Here is a 15,552-nt window from a genome sequence, read left to right as displayed (position 1 = left end):
AATATTTAATATTAAAGAAAATGTTTTGGAAATATTTAATATTAAAGAAAATGTTTTGGAAATATTTAATATTAAAGAAAATGTTTTGGAAATATTTAATATTAAAGAAAATGTTTTGGAAATATTTAATATTAAAGAAAATGTTTTGGAAATATTTAATATTAAAGAAAATGTTTTGTAAATATTTAATATTAAAGAAAATGTTTTGTAAATATTTAATATTAAAGAAAATGTTTTGTAAATATTTAATATTAAAGAAAATGTTTTGGAAATATTTAATATTAAAGAAAATGTTTTGGAAATATTTAATATTAAAGAAAATGTTTTGTAAATATTTAATATTAAAGAAAATGTTTTGTAAATATTTAATATTAAAGAAAATGTTTTGGAAATATTTAATATTAAAGAAAATGTTTTGGAAATATTTAATATTAAAGAAAATGTTTTGTAAATATTTAATATTAAAGAAAATGTTTTGTAAATATTTAATATTAAAGAAAATGTTTTGGAAATATTTAATATTAAAGAAAATGTTTTGGAAATATTTAATATTAAAGAAAATGTTTTGGAAATATTTAATATTAAAGAAAATGTTTTGGAAATATTTAATATTAAAGAAAATGTTTTGGAAATATTTAATATTAAAGAAAATGTTTTGTAAATATTTAATATTAAAGAAAATGTTTTGTAAATATTTAATATTAAAGAAAATGTTTTGTAAATATTTAATATTAAAGAAAATGTTTTGGAAATATTTAATATTAAAGAAAATGTTTTGGAAATATTTAATATTAAAGAAAATGTTTTGTAAATATTTAATATTAAAGAAAATGTTTTGTAAATATTTAATATTAAAGAAAATGTTTTGTAAATATTTAATATTAAAGAAAATGTTTTGGAAATATTTAATATTAAAGAAAATGTTTTGGAAATATTTAATATTAAAGAAAATGTTTTGGAAATATTTAATATTAAAGAAAATGTTTTGGAAATATTTAATATTAAAGAAAATGTTTTGGAAATATTTAATATTAAAGAAAATGTTTTGGAAATATTTAATGTTAAAGAAAATGTTTTGGAAATATTTAGTATTAAAGAAAATGTTTTGAAAATATTTAGTATTAAAGAAAATGTTTTGGAAATATTTAATATTAAAGAAAATGTTTTGGAAATATATATTTTTTCGGTACTTGTACAGTTTAATCAAGACATTAAAAACATGAAAATATCGAAAAAAAAATGTTATATTGTATGTATCCGTTTTGACATGAAATTTCACTTAATTTGATCGAGTAGTTTTTTTTTTTTTTTTTTTTTTTTTTTACAGCGGAAAAACACATTTTTATGAGAGCGCGTTGAAGGCAGACATCTTGGATTTGTTTTAATTTTTTGTTTGAATTTAGAAACGACATGGGAGATAACTCCATATAAAGTGCCGACACTCCCTCCCCATCTTTAATACTAGCTTTTCTTCCTAAAAATCGAACCTTTTGCTCGGTATCATAACAAATTGTTTTTTCGCTGTAAATTAAAAACTACTTAATGAAATTAGGTGAATTTTTTTTCTGGAGAACTTCAGTTCTCCGACAAAAAAAAAAAAAAAAAAATCACCTAATTTCCATAACAGATACGTACAATTTAAACTTTTTCGATATTTTCATTTTTTAATGACTTGACTAAACTGTACGAGTACTATTTTTTTCTTTTAAATTTGAAAAAGTTTTGTAAATATATTTAAAAAAAAAATCTTGCTCGTGAACATTCGACCATGTCTGCTTTTTCACGTGTTTATAAATAACCAACGCCAATGTCAAGGTCGAACAACCGGTGTCACTTGAAATGTGTTGCAGGGCCGGTCGTCCGGAGACAATCGACCCAACTAATAACAAGGTAGACACGGGCAAAAAGTAAACAGCAAAAAGACAAAGAAGAATGACAGACACAGGTTATTTGGTTAAAGACGAGGGTTTGCCTTTTATTTGCAAAGGAAACGAAAATTCGTATGATCTGGATGTTGGTCGCCTGGAAGGTCGCATGTCACTGGATGTTAAGGTCTGGAGATCTGGAATGGGTACTCTAGATGTAGCGTTGTTCAGGGTTGCTCGCTGGGTCTGGAACGATCGACTGGACGTCAACACGATCCGGAACAGACGGTGGACACTAAGAATGAGGTGGTTAATGTTAAGGAAACGGACAACACTGAGAACAGAGGATACATATTAAGGAACGGACGGTCGGTAGAGAGCCAGGTAGCAGACCAGAGGTGCAAGGTGCAAGTGAGGTTGCAGGCCGGAGGAGCGAGGTGCAAGCGAGCTTGCAGGCCGGAGGAGCAAGTTGCAAGCAAGGTTGCAGGAAAGCTGCGGGAGGCGCTGGAGCGAGCTGGAGGCATCAAGGGCTGAAAGACAGACTGCAGGAATGAGCAGGAAACCGCTGGAGTGAGCTGGAAGCACTAGAGACTGGGAGTGAAGTTTGCTGCTGGTGGGAAGCAAGCAGTAGTGAATCGCATTTGTGAAAAAACTTATCAGCCCTGATAAGGGCTGGTTGTTTAGCCCTAATAAAGGCTGTTTGAACTGCTGCTAAGACAGCTGCTGTTGCTGCTGCTGCTGGAATCCTTTGACGCTGGTGGATTCGGTCGTTGTGACTGGTAGCATCAGTCGTCGCTTCGGAAGCCTCCTCTTCACCTGACTTAGCTGAATATATTTGCTTCACCACTGAGCAAATTAGGCATAAGGCCGTTTTTTAATGTGGAGAGATTGGAGAAAATGGAACCAGCTCCCTGGGGACTAGGGGAGCTGGATAGTGACAATTGGTATGAAGGGTTTCCCCTACATTGACCAATAACTGATTGCTACAAGAGCAATGGTCTTATATGTGGGGTTGAACTTTGAACTTTGTTGCCAAGCCCCACAGAGCCCGGCCAAGTTAGCTGTATTTAGTGCTTGACCCCGGCCCTGGCATTATCTACTGCCAGAGCCTCATTTGGGGTCCAAGATACTTAGGCATGAAGGGGAAGTGGGGATCGAGGGTCATTTCTAACTAAGAGCTAGATCTTTAAAAGACTTTATTAAATTCCCTACACTAAGACACTCTCACGATAATACCTCATTCTTACCATGGAGTTTAACTACTTAAAATCTCCCCAGCATACGTGTCGGCTTTATTTACAGGTACAGGTTCTGAAAAAACAATTGTTTACAATTCAACAAAACAAAAAATGTATATACAAACAAAAAGGTATATTATATATTTTTTTTTATAAATGAGGGATGAGATGATGGGGAGGGGGGCAAGCTAAGATACACCCAAAAGAAAGAAAAAGAAACCAACTACACAAAATGTCTATGGAGGTGGGTTAGTAAGGGATCCTCCAAACCTACTTTTAAATATGGAGCACCCACTGTCTTCCCGTTCCAAAGGTCGAAAGCAAGCAGGTCATACCCTACTGGGGAGTGGGGACCTAGGAGCGATATTTCGAAAACAAATTAGATGGGGATGGGTAACATAGGGAATGGGCGGCGTTTTCCAAGATAAATATGCATATAGGGGCAGCAGACTGGGGACAAAACAAAAGGGTGACTGGGCATCTTTGGAAGCTCTCCTAGTGCCGATGAAAAATAAAGTCTGGGACAGGATCAACTATCATACTTGCTCTAGTCTAGCACATAGTAAAGTATTTTCGACTCGAAGTGGTTAAAACCTAACTAAACCTACTCTAATAAACTTTACTCGGGGCTGGGTTCCATAGAACCTTAGCACTGCCTGACCAATATCACTAGGTCGGGAAAACAAACTTAAACCTAGCGCCTCGTCGGATGCACAAACTAGTGTTGTGCATCCATCTCCTATGCGATGTAATCTTTTCCAATCGCATCTTTACTTTACTTTTTTTTTTTATACAAGGTAGTAATCACTTATCAAGGCCTGGAAGCCACTCGGGGTTAAGGGCTATTGTGTGTACAGTAATCAATGGGATAGTATCGTAGTAATCGTTAGGATTGGAAATTTGATGAAGTATCTTACTTAAAGGGGCAGTTCATCAGAAATTTGTTTATGTTGGACTTGAAGACATCCAGGTTGTAGTCAGGTGGGAAACAGGCAAACAGAAGAGAGTTCCACAGGCGTACACTTCTAAGAAAGAAGCTTTATTCATGGAATCTAGGTTTTGGTTTTATCACAGATAAAGAGTGCGGAAAATTTTTGACAATGGTTTCAACAAGACAAGTGTTTATCGTGACAGATTGGCAATGGATGACCAGAGATTGAAGCTCAGACGAACACTTGCCATGGAAATAACGATAAAACAAAGACAGGCTTGCAATGTCTCTTCTGTGGGAGAGAGGTTGCAGGGAAGAGAAAAGGGTATCTTCTACTAAGCCACGAAGCCTATTTTGTACTCTGTCAAGGCAGGATAGGCTGTTTTTAGCAGCTCTTGCCCAGATGTGGCAGCAGTACTCCATCCTAGGACGTACTTGGCTTTTATATAGATAGAGAATTGCATCAGTAGTGAGATATCTTCTGGAGCAGTAGAAGGATCCTACCATCTTTCCAGCAACCTTGGCAACTGACTTGATGTACGTATTCCATTTCGAGTCAGGAGTAAAGGTCAAGCCCAGAAACTTATCAAAACATGGAGCTTCCCTTAGACGAGAGCCATCCATTTCAATTGATGCCAGATGGGGATCAGAGCGTTGATGATGTAAAGATAGGAGCTTAGTTTTAGATGCATTAAAAGTAATCAGCCACCTCTTCCTCCACTGTACCACGCGCCCGAGATCAGAGGAGAGAGAATCAGAGTGAGTTTTGTTATTTACAGCCTTTGATGTGTTGCGGTAGATGGTCATGTCATCAGCATAGATGTCAACGAATGATTTAAGTATGTGTTTTGGGAGATCATTGATGTAGATCAGGAAGAGAGTTGGGCCCAGGATGGACCCCTGAGGGACTCCAGCGCTAATACTGTGGGCCTCTGATTTCTGCCCATCAGCCACTACTCTTATGAGCCTATCAGAGAGAAATGATTTAATGATTGAGAAAACATTTCCAGTTATACCGTAACTGGAAATCTTGTGAAGTAGGCCTTTATACCATACCTTATTGAAGGCATTTGATATGTCAAGAGCAATTTCCCTAGAAAGGAAGCCTTTGTTGAGAAATTCACTAATCCTATGCGATATAACAGCTAGCACATCTGCTGTAGATCTGGCAGAACGGAAACCATATTGCATGTCACTAAGAAGGTTATTTCTGCTGAGGTGATTGACTACTTCTCTATTTAATATGGATTCCAGCAACTTACTCATGACATACAGGAGACTTATAGGTCTGTACTGAGAGGGAGACGATTATCACCTGAATTCTTAAATACATGGCATACGGACATGGTTTTCCAGGGGGTTGGAAAGCACTTCTCCTTAAGGCAACGCTTAAACAGTTTTGTAAGTATGAGGGCAAGTTCTGGTTGAAGATTTTTCAGCACTATAATTGGAATGCCGTCAGGGCCAGTTGTTTTACTGGAATCAACGTTCTTGATTAGCTTGGCGACCACATGCACGGATGTTTGTATGTTGCAAAGCGTGTTGTCTGTTATGGGAGGAAGTACGGGGAGTTGATGGCCTTCGTCACATAGGGTAGAATTAGCTGCAAAATTCTTGGTAAATAGTTTGGTCTTGTCTGATGTTGACGAGATGACCTCAGGTCCATTGATGATGGTTGGGATAGAACACACGCTTCTGTTCAGGATCCTGTTTACTATTTGCCAAAACTTAATTTATATTTTTATTTCCTGATTGTTTTCTCGTCATAAATGTTTATTATATCTACCAAGTTGATCTTAAGGATAGCATACTCAACCATTTTATTTTTCTTTCAGACCTCCCCCTCCCTCAATTCTTGTTTTTTCATTTTATGTTGAATTTACTTATAAAGGCACTAGTTGAATTTCAGAAGACCCCCCCCCTCGCTGTTCTCTTATATCGCATAATAGGCCCAACTCTTTTCCTGATCTACATTAATGATCTTCCAAATCACATCCTTACATCAATCATAGACATTTTTGCTGACGACACGACCATCTATGGTAGCACATCTAAGACAGTAAACAACCAACTTCTCTCTGATTCTCTCTCCTCTGATCTTGATCACATTGTATAATGGGGAAAGGAGTGGCTGGTTACTTTTAATGCATCTAAAACCAAGCTTCTATCTTTACATCTTCAACGTTCTGATCCCCATCTGGCATCAATTAAAATGAATGGCTCTTGTCTTGGGGAAGTCTCAAGTTTTGGGCTTGACCTTTACTCCTGACTCGAAATGGAATATGTACATCAAATTTGTTGCCAAGGCTGCAGGAAAAATGGTCGGATCCTTCTATCGATCCAGTAGATATCTCACTGCTGATGCAATTCTCTATCTATATAAGAACCAGATACGTCCAAGGATGGAATACTGTTGCCACATATGGGCAGGAGCTGCTAGAAAAGACTTGTCCTGCCTTGATAGGGTTCAAAATAGACTTCGTGGCCTGGTGGGAGATGTCCTTTTCTCTTCACTGCAACCTCTATCTCACAGAAGAGATGTTGCGAGTTTGTCTCTGCTTTATCGTTATTTTCATGGAAAATGTTCGACTGAGCTTCAATCTATGGGTCCCCTCGCCAAACTTTCACAAGAAACACTCGTCTAGCTGAAAACACTATTAATAATTCCCCCCACTCTTTATCTGTGCCTAAACTTAAACATAGATTCCATGATCAAAGCTTCTTTCTTAGAACTGCACACCTGTGGAATTGTCTTCCGTTTTCCTGCTTTCCAGCCGTCTATAATATGGTTGTCTTCAAGTCCAACGTGAACAAGTTTCTGATGAGCTGTTCCACTTAAGTTAACAAATTTACCGAACTTCCATTACTATTGATTACTATATTGTCCTTTTGACTACTGTACACCCTTATCCTTGAGTAGCCTATCGGCCTTGATAAGTGGTGACGCCTATGTAAAAAAAACCCCAAAAAAAACCAAGCCGCTGCTCAGCTACTTTGGATTTAATGGACTGAGCAAAAAGCTCTCTTGCATTTTTTATTATTCTTTTACAGTGGTTGCTGGCAGTCCTGAAAGCAGCTTTAGTCTCAGAACATCTATTACGTTGGTAGCTATGGAAAAAGTGATTTCTGTGCGCGATGGCAGCAGCACATTCTGTTGGAATTTTTTAGATGGTATGAATTGGTCTATGCCTACAATTAACCATTCAGTCCAGTCTGATACTATAGAGGACACATCCTTTTTAAACATGGAATGCAGAGGTAGATCAGATATAAATGTACGGAAGCTATCCCAGTCAGCCATAGAGTATCGATATACAGTACGGTGGAGAGGTATGTCTGAAGACTTATTACATTTCGTTCTCATCTTAACTGATACAACCGAGTGGTCGGAAGATCCCAGAGCTGACAGAACGGAGCATGAACATAGCTCAAGGCAAGGTGTGAGAAAAGGTCTAGAAGGCTAGCGTACTGACCGGAAATATCGCGCACATGGGTGGGTTCGTGAACAATCTGTGTGAGGTCATAAGCAATGGCAAAATCATGACAGAACCTCCCCTCCTCATCTGTCTTGTTCGAGTGGGTCAGCCATTCCACATTGTGGACATTGAAGTTACCACAAATGTGGATGTTAGTCAAAGGATGAGCAGACAGGATGTGATCAATTTTCTCAGATATTCTCTTAAAGATAGTAACTCCGCAGTTATGGGGCCGATAGAGGGCAAATATAAATGCAGTGGTGTAAGCAAGTGCAACTCGAAAGCACATATAAGGTAAATTAGGGTCTTCACTGGAGTTATCCCTACCACATGGAAAGCCATCTTTAATGTAGGCACATATTCCATGCCCATGGCGATCTTGGGGGTCAGATTTAGATGTTAAGTTAGTATCCTTTAATTATTAACTCGTCTAGGGAAGTGGTTGGCCCTATGTCAGTTTCGTTTAGGACGAATATGTCTGGTTTCGTCTCCTATAATTGGGTTTCAACCTCTGGAAGGTTGGAATGTAGATCCCTGATGTTGAAGAAGGAGACATGGTAGTAGGCATCTACTTTGGAGGATGGAGTTCGAGGTTTATTTGTGTTTTTTTTCTGGAGATATTTCATGTTGAGGATTTGGGATTTGTGGAACAGGTCGACAGTCTTCGTTAGAGCAGGACAGAGAGGGAAAGCATTAGAGAAAAAGATAGGAATTTTTTGAATGATAAGGTAAAGCCGTAACAATTACCCACTAGTATGGCGTCGAGAGGCCCCACCAGAAACTACTGCATGGTCCAGAATCCATTTACCAGATGGCAATACAGCAGCCCCAGTACTTTGCACTTGCTGATAGGACAGCTTCCTTAGTGGTTAATCCAAGGTTCCGGTCCCCTATCAGGCGGATAACGGCAGCCCAGATGAAACGTTTACCTCCAGCACCCTTACTAGTGACATAAAGGATTATAATGACAATTTAGCATCAAAATAAATAAAAAATACTGGTGTGGAGTTATCACGTGTTGAGATATTCATTAAACTTTTTTCATTCTTCTTATCCAAGAGACACCTCCAATACATTTTAGGCTGATGCTAAAAATAAGGGACCAGATCCTGATTCGAAACAGATTCAACCCCATAGACAATGTTAAGACATGTAACCCATGCTAGGATCATGAGAAACACCAACCATTTCTCCCCAGCAAATGGCGGGTCCATGTTGTTGACGATGTACACCAAATCAAGTTGCACCAACCGCTCGGGGTCGATGCGAGCCGTTACCTCCCCAATGTACTCCCAGAGCCTCTGAACTTCGCTGCAAAGAAAGAAAAGCATGATCCCTTGTTTTATCCTCATCCTCCTTGCAGCGGGGGAAAAAGGGATGTATTCATCCCTGCTGCAGTCCCTGGCAAGCATGCCGAAAAGTGGCAGGGAATTCCAGACAAGTCTCCATGTTATTGAAAACTCAGAATTATTTAAAAAAGCTTCTGGCTGGCACCCAATTCCACTGAGAGAGGACCTCCTCCCTCGACATGTGCAGCCGCTCAACCAGTGGATCTTTTGTGGTCCCCACCATTCAATCCCGATATAGCCTCCTCCTAGGCTGTGCAAGATCACTGGACCTCGGTAATGCCCTAAGGGTGGCTCGGCATTCAGAGAGGAACAGTGATTCCCCTACCGGTTTTTTGTGACCTTCAGCGGAAGGGGCGGATATGTGCTGTGGGAAAGCTTGCTCCACAACTGGTACCCAGTGCAATTCCTCAAGCAGTGTCCAACTCAGGAATGCCAATTTTTGCGCATACTTATGACTTAATAAGTCAGGCATTTCAAAGCCTCCCTCGCTGAGTTTCTCCATACAGACCTGTCTACGGACATACAGCTTTCCTCCTTTCCAAAGAAGTTTGAAAAGGAGTCGCTCTAAAACCTTACAGCAGTGTGCAGGCAGTGGAAGTACTAAGCAGTAAAGGATCAATGGAAAGACGTAAGTTGCACATGCCTCCGCACGACCCTTCAAGGACAACCCCCTGCGAATTCAAGTCCCTACTGACGACTAGACCATCCTCTGTACTTCCGGCCAATTTTTGTCCAGCTGGAGTCCAGGCCCAAACCACACACCGAGAATCTTTACCAGGCCATCCGTCCAGCCAAACTCACCTGGAAGGGCATTCGAGCCCGACCAAGAGCCCAACCGCAGGCTAACAAACTTGCTGCGATTGACTACAGCCCCTGTGACTTCTTCATACTCAGCGACCGCCTCCATCACCGCTTTAATATCACTATGTCATGCAACGAATATGGTGACATCATCAGCATACACGGACACCCTGGCAAATTTGCCGCCAGGTAGAGCTATGCCGTGCAGGACTGGTCTAGCTGCCTCGTCCCTTAACTTGCAAAGGAAAGGAAAAACAGTTAATAATAACAAAAACAAGCCCAATTGTGCGCAATAAATAAAAACAATGCTTAAGGGACCACTCACCCAAAGAAGGGGTTGGTCCCAATAGCCAAACAAGAAAAGCCCTTAAATGATGCACAAAAGTGTTCAAGTGGGAAAGCGCCTTGGTCTTTCAGAAAATTAGCTCGTATGCTGCTGGATAAGATACTACTAATCCTTGAAAAGTCCCCGGCCGAGTTAGCTGGATTTATATGCTTCCTCACTGAGCAAATTAGGCACAAGGTTGGTTTTTAATGTGGAGAGATTGGGGAAATGGGAACCAGCTCATCGGGGAGTAGGGGAGCTAGATAGTGACAATTGGCATGAAGGTTTTCCCCTACATTGATCAATAACTGATAGCTACAAGAGCAATGGTCTTATATGTGGGGTGCCCCCTCATATGGTATTTGCTTGAACTTTGTTGCCAAGCCCCACAGGGCTCGGCCAAGTTAGCTTTATTTAGTGTTTGGCCCCGGCCCTGGCATTATCTACTGTCAAAGCCTCATTTAGGGTTTAAATCACTATGGCATAAGGCCATAGGGGGAAGTGGGGGTCGAGGGTCATTCTAACTAAGAGCTAGGTCGTTGCAAAGACTTTATTAAGTTCCCTACACTAAGACACTATCACCATAATACCTCATTCTTACCATGAAGTTTATCTACTTAAAATCTCCTCAGCGTATGAGTCGGCATAATATACAAAATGTGGAAAAACAAATATTTACAAGTTAACAAAACAAAAATGTGTATACAATTTTTTTTAATAAAAGAGGCATGAGATGATGGCAGGGGCAAGCTAAAATACACCCAAAAAGAAAGAAAAAGAAAACAACTACACAAAATGCTTATGGGGGTGGGTTAGTAAGGGATCCTCCAAACCTACTTCTAAATATGGAGCGCCCACTGACTTCCAGACCCAAACGTCGGAAGCAAGCAGGGCATTCCCTATTGGGGAGTGAGGGACCTAGGGGCTATATTTCGAAAATAAATTAGATGGGAATGGGTAACATAGGAAATGGATGGCGTCTTCCAAGATGAATGTACATATAGGGGGAGCAGACCGGGGACAAAACAAAGGGTGGACTGGGCGTCTTTGGAAGCTCTCCTAGTGCCGATGAAAAATAAAGTCTGAGACAGAATCAACTATCTGTGACGTAATCAACCTGAGGGGGCAATTTGCCCTCATTGGGGAACTTTAGATCCCCCAGGGGCCTGAGTAGGGCTGAATAACTATGCTAAGATCGCTTTAATCGATCCTGGGTAGTGACAAATATCCTGAGGAGTTGAAATAGAGAATATAAATATTTTATTTCATTGTCAAAATATTGTTTGGAAGACAGAGAAATATATTTTGCATTTAAAATTGATGACAGGGAACTTAGAACAATAACATAACACTGTCTAGCCTTAGCTAACTCAAAAGCCAGATGTCGGACTGACAGGGTTGACCTTAGGGGTCATGGGAATTTAATATATCTGTAAATCTCAAATCGCAAAATTGGTGAATTGCACACCCGCAAAATCTGGGGTTTCCCCGATTTCGTGGCATGATCTGATTGGCTGGGGAGACTTCCACCCTCAACCACATACACTACTATTAATACGAATTTCACGCAAAAATTAGTCAGTTTTGAAGTAGTCCAGCAAGAGTTTGTGCGCAAAACTCGAAGTAACCCGCCATTCCCTGAAGACGTGACTCCTCCTCCTCCACCCGTCTGATACTGTCTGTGAAGATTTGACACTTTGAAAAACTTACTAAGAACTGAACGATATTTGTAAAAACATTTGTACATAATTTCGTGAATTAATCCTTGTAGAATAGAGTTTCACGTGTCTGTTCTTCTTTCTATCTGCAGCTTCGATATTCGCTTTCAGCATACAGGATTCAATGTAACAACACCCAGGGAAGGACCAGACGATCCGAGCCGAGTTTCCAGACAAAAAGGGGCCCTAGCCGAGCTTCATCAGTGTGGGGGTTGCATATCATACTTGCGCAAGTCTAGCACCTAATAAAGTATTTGCCACTCGAAGTGGTTAACTAAACCTACTCTAATAAACTTTGCTCGAGGCTGGGTTCTGTACAACCTTAGCACCTCCTGACCAATATCACTAGGGCAGGAGAACAAACTTAAACCCAGCGCCTCGTCAGATGCACAAACTAGTGTTGTGCACTCATTTCCTATCAAATCTATGCAATGTAATTTTTTCCAATCGCATCTTATTTTTATTTTACTCTGATGCTTAAAGTAAGCAACCAGATCCCGATCCAAAACACATTCAACCCCATAGACAATGTTAAGATGTGTAACCCACATCACTAACCTAGCTACATCTAGGATCGCGAGAAACACCAACCATTTCTCCCCAGCAAACGGTTAGTCCATGTTGTCAGCGACGTATGCAAAATCAAGTGGCACCAACCACTCAGGGTCAATGTGAGCCGTTACCTCTCCGACGTACTTCCAGAGCCTCCAAGCTCCGCTGCAAAGAAAACAGGCGTGATTCCTTGTTTTATCCTCATCTTCCTCGCAGCGGGGACAGAAGGGAACGTGTTCATCCCTGCTGCAGTACCTGGCAAGCACACCGAAAAGTTGCAGCGCATTCTGGACAAGCCTCCATGTTATTGGAAACTCAGAATTATTTAAAAAGCTTCTGGCTTGCGCCCAATTTCATTGAGAGAGGACCTCCTCCCTCAACATGTGCAGCTGCTCAACCAGCGGATCTTGTATGGTCCCCACCATTCAATCCCGATATAGCCTCCTCCTAGGCTGTGCAAGGTCACTGGACCTCGGTAATGCCCTAAGGGTGGGTCAGCATTCGGAGAGGAACAATGATTGCCCTACCGGTCTTTTGTGACCTTCAGCAGCAGGTGCGGATATGAGCTGTGGGAAAGCTTGCTCCACAACTGGTACCCAGTGCAATTCCTCAAGCAGTGTCCGACTCAGGAATCTTTCCGCATGTTTATGACTTAATAAGTCAGGCATTTCCAAGCCTCCCTGCATACAGATCTGTCTACGGACATATGGCTTTCCTCCCTTCCAAAGAATTTGAAAAGGAGTCGCTCTAAAGCCTTACAGTGGTCCGCAGGCAGGGGAAGTACTGACAAGCGGTAAAGGATCAGCGGAAAGATGTAAGTTGCTCACACCTCCACACGACCCTTCAAGAAACGACCCCGGCGAATCAAAGTCCCTACTGACGACTTGACCTTCATCTGTACTTTCAACCAATTTTTGTCCAGCTAAAGTCCAGGTCTGAACCACACACTGAGAATCTTTACCGGGCCATCCATCCAGCTGAACTCACCTGGAAGGGCATTCGAGCCCAACCAAGTGCCTAACAGCAGGCCAACGAACTTGCTGCGATTGACTACAGCCCCGATGACTTTTTCATACTCAGCGACCACCTCCATCACCACTTTCATATCGCTATATCATGCAATGAACATGGTGACATCATAAGTGTACGCAGACACCCTGGCAAATTTGCCGCCAGGTAGAGCTATGCCGCACAGGACTGGTCTAGTCGCCTCGTCTATTAACTTGCGAAGAAAGGGCTCCAATGCCAGAACATACAACAGAGGTGACAGCAGACAACCCTGGCGCACCAACCGAGAGACCCCAAAGGACTTCGACAACTTACCATTTACTTGTACCGCTACCGCAGGATTACGATACAGGACAGAGATCCATTTGCAGAAGTCTGGATCTAAGCTGGCGGTCTGCATAACAGATTCCAAGAAAGCATGGTCGAAGCTGGACTGATCTAAATTGATCAATGCATCTCCTGTGTCATCTTCTAACCTCTCTATGATTGTGTGCACCAAGTGTAAGTTGTTTTGAATCGATCTCCTCTTCACAGAGCAAGTCTGATCCGGTTTGACCAAGTTGCCGATAACAACCTGCAGTCGATTTGCAAGAACGCGGGACAAAATCTTCAACTCTGTCTTTAGCAGAATGATGGGCCTATAATCATCTAAGTCGTCCCCACTATCTCGCTCTCTTTTCTTCAGTAGTGTGACCATTCCCTTGGTAACTTGCCCAGGGATAGATCCCTGACCAAACCAGTTGTTAGACACACCAACCAGAAGAGGAAAAAACACGGGTAACAGCCTCAAATACAGTTTGTAGGGCAGACCCAAAACTCCTGGCTGTGGAGTCTGGGTAGTTGGGTAAAGTGCTCCTCCAAATATTGCGAAACCTATTGCAAATTTCTCAAGCCGATGCGAGGTTATGTCCTTCCAGGTTTTACACTGGCCTTATGCTCAACAACATCAACATTCACGACTGCGTTAGAGACTCTTTTTAACCTACCACTAACTACTTAACCTTCATAACGCTTGCTAGCCAAGCACTGGAAGTCCCCATTAACTAATGCTATCTCTAGGGATTTCCACCAGCCACCGCCCGGGTCAGCCTATCATCTAAGTGCATTTTCGTCCACGCCCTAGTTAAAGCGAGGCTTTGGCTATATTGGATGCAATAACGCCTAATAGTGGGCTTAAGTTTGTTTAACCGCCCCCCACTAACTCCCGCTGAATTAATGCTGTCAGCAGTTCTCGTAAGTCAGCCATCTCCAGCAAGGAGGCGTTCAGCTTCTAGTACTCAGCCAACCCAGGCCTATTACCTACTCTCAAATGGGCCATTACTAATTTATGGTCTGAATGACCTGGAATGTGGAACAAGATAAGAAATCTATGTCACCTCTTCTAACTAACATCCTATCCAAGTATGTACCTGGATGGGAGGCCACACTATTTTGCCACGTCCACATCTCCCTCCCTGGGTGATCCAGACAGAATTTGTTGACAAGATCGCACGAGGCCATCAGGTCAGACAGGCTGCTTTCACACCTCTCTGACCCTCTATCCCTCTCGACTTTATCTCTCTTGGGATCCAGAATGGCATTCCAGTCCCCCATTAAAACTACACGCTGCTCCGAACCCACCGATAGAAAAACCTCTACCTGCCGAAAAAAGGAAACCCTCTCCCCAGCGAAATTGAGTGCATAAACAGCCAAAATCATGAACTTACTGCTTTTAATGGCAACATTGACCACGACCAGCTTTCCATGAGCGTCCGCATGGACTACAGTAACTGTTGCAGCTAGCACAGAAATCCCAAGACTATAGGAATTGCCATATGCTGAGTAAACGTCAAAGTCGTTCACCAGCACATCGCCATCCCTGGACCCAACAAAGTGGGTCTCCTGTATTGCAGCTATGTCTACCTCAAGGGCCACGAGATCCCTCAGCAAGCGAACAGCCTTGCTTTGGGATCTCATGCCCCTTTCATTCAAACAAGCTAGGTTTAAGGTGGCCATAATTCCCTAACTAGTAATATTCACCGAGTACAGGTCTAAAATCCTCGGATATGAGGTCGTCAAAGGTACTGACAGTTCTGGGCAATTTGTTGGCTTCTGACCTCCATTCTGTCCATGTGTATAAGGCTTTCCAATTGTTGCAAACACCTCTTTTGCCTTGCATTCAGTTGTGCTTGGGCATTGCCACTATCTGCCTCACAGATTCTATCTCCCGACAAAAAGGGCATCTTCCTCATCTCAACGGTCCTTATTTTCGGTGGAGATGGTGTGGGTGTGACTTCTGTTTCCTCCTCC

This window comes from Euprymna scolopes, chromosome 9, assembly GCF_053919585.1.
Source record: "Euprymna scolopes isolate OS-2025 chromosome 9, ASM5391958v1, whole genome shotgun sequence".
In the NCBI taxonomy this organism is placed as follows: Eukaryota; Metazoa; Mollusca; class Cephalopoda; order Sepiida; family Sepiolidae; genus Euprymna; species Euprymna scolopes.
Note: the sequence above shows the minus strand (reverse complement) of the source record.